The sequence below is a fragment of the Anopheles cruzii genome, unplaced genomic scaffold, assembly GCF_943734635.1.
Source record: "Anopheles cruzii unplaced genomic scaffold, idAnoCruzAS_RS32_06 scaffold00919_ctg1, whole genome shotgun sequence".
Lineage (NCBI taxonomy): Eukaryota > Metazoa > Arthropoda > Insecta > Diptera > Culicidae > Anopheles > Anopheles cruzii.
The window spans coordinates 1-2,164 of record NW_026454506.1 but is presented as its reverse complement, the minus strand read 5'-3'; the positions used below and the strand labels follow the sequence as shown (position 1 = coordinate 2,164).

Here is a 2,164-nt window from a genome sequence, read left to right as displayed (position 1 = left end):
TGCGCACATCGTTCTCATTCAATTCCAAGTCATCCAGCACTCGTCTAACCTGCAACGAAACGGATACTGATTTCACTAAATACATTTCTTTACACCTTACTTACCTTTATAATGTTTGAACTGATTCAAAACATATCGCCGCACACCAAATGCTCGTTCCAAAACCAAACGAATGGCAATACACCATTTATTCATGCCGCCGGGTACAGTCGCTGTGTATGCATCTGGCGGCAGCGGGGTTTGGCCGGGTACGCTTGACGGCGTTTTTACTATTTGACGATGGGAAAAATACGAAGCTAAAATAGAACAAGACATCCCAAGGAGCCACGAGCTTTCGAATCGCCGGCGTGCCGTCGACGCGGACAGCAAATCGACGGTATGCCGTCGACAGGACTGCAAAACGGCCTGCTATCGACGGCATGCCGTCGATTTGCAGTCCCGGCGGACTGCAAAACGGCCTGCTAAAGCTCTTCGTTTTGAAAAGGCTTATTTTATGGCGAATAAACTGACAGATTCGATTTGTTTGTTTACATTAGAACGGTGTACCGGTGTGTATGTGTATTATGTGTGTTTGCCAAACATTTTACGCAGTAGACTTCGACGGCGGGTCAGTGCAGTTCGTTTCGTTTCGTTTATTTCGTTGGATGTTCCGTGTTATGAGTTAAACTAATCGTTTCAACAATTATAGTTATGTGCACCGATTGATGTCTTGTTCTATTTTAGCTTCGTACTTGGCCCATCGACAAATGGTAAAAACGCCGTCAAGCGTACCCGGCCAATCCTCGGTGCCGCCAGATACGTACACAGCGACTGTACCCGACGGCATGAATGAATGGTGTATTGCCATTCATTTGGTTTTGGAACGAGCATTTGGTGTGCGGCGATATGTTTTGAATCAGTTCAAACATTATAAAGGTAAGTAAGGTGTAAAGAAATGTGTTATGTATTTAGTGAAATGAGCATCCGTTTCGTTGTAGGTTAGACGAGTGCTGGATGACTTGGAAGTGAATGACGACGATGTGCGCACCAACTGCCAGGGAATGGTTGATGATCCGGTGACATTTTCAACAAATTTTGGAATTTTTATGAAGTCGTCAAATTACTTATGTTACCACGGTTTAATAGTTCGGGACCGGGTTAAACCAACCGTGGGAACCACTGCTCAGAACGGAGTCCGCCTCACCGTATCGCCGTCGTCCGTATGGCCTAATGTCGCGCACTGCTAAGTACCCCAGCCAAGCAACTGGACAAAGAGGTATGACAAGGGAAGGTAGCCTCCGCGGCCCGAGTTAGCCGTGGTATGCGTGGCGAGGGTGTTGCAGACATTCCTGCGCCAAAGCAACTGTACGGTCGTGCGTAAGATAATCTATCAATCAGTAGTTCGGTTCAGTGGATTGTGAATCAGTGGATCAGTGGTAATGTTGCAGCTCATTGTGTGGGCCCTTTGCTGTGAGGTCGTTAGCGACGAAGGGGACCTGTTTTGAGCACTGATAGTGGGTTAACGCCAAAACGCGGTGTTCGTAACCCGTGACAAATACCCAAAAAAAATGCCGTTTCTTTAATTTGTTTTTTTAGCGACACTGATCGTCGTTTGTGGGCCACATGGATTCACTGATCGTCAAACGTAACATTAAACTGAAATGGTCAACCGTAAAATGGTTTTCGTTTGATGTTCCAATTCCCCGTTGTAGCGCTAATGTTTATTGTAACTTGCTAATGTTTATTTACTTTATGTTTCGTTTTAGAACACAAGCTTGTCATGGTGGGACTGGACAACGCCGACAAGACGACCATTCTGTACCAGTTTCTGATGAACGAGGTGGTTCACACGAGCGATCGGATTGAACGTGGAAGAGGTACGCACGCAGTTTACCAGATAACCAGTGGCCACTTCGTAAGCCGCTCACCGGTGACGGGTGTCCATTTACCTCGTTTCTCATTCATTCGCCGTGCCGCGTATTTTCGTAACGTGCACCACGCAGCTGTCAAAAGTTCATAGTCACAACTGGTTGTTTGTTCTTTTAATGCGCCTCGCAGATCGTGTGGAAAAATATCCACTTTTTGGTGTTTGTAACCAATAGATTGTAATGCAATGCGTGCGTAGTAATAGTTAGTAATATTGTAAACCCGGCGATTGTGCGTTCGTCGCTGGGTAATGTAACTA

General features: G+C 46.0%; 1 long non-coding RNA gene across 1 annotated transcript; it reads left to right on the top strand.

Annotated features, from left to right (window-relative positions):
• The first annotated feature begins 651 nt into the window (after nt 1-651).
• LOC128276311 (uncharacterized) lies at nt 652-2,102 on the top strand. Its single transcript, XR_008269361.1, has 3 exons — nt 652-915; nt 978-1,255; nt 1,746-2,102. It is a non-coding gene; the product is annotated as an uncharacterized LOC128276311 (long non-coding RNA).
• Nucleotides 2,103-2,164: the final 62 nt, after the last annotated feature.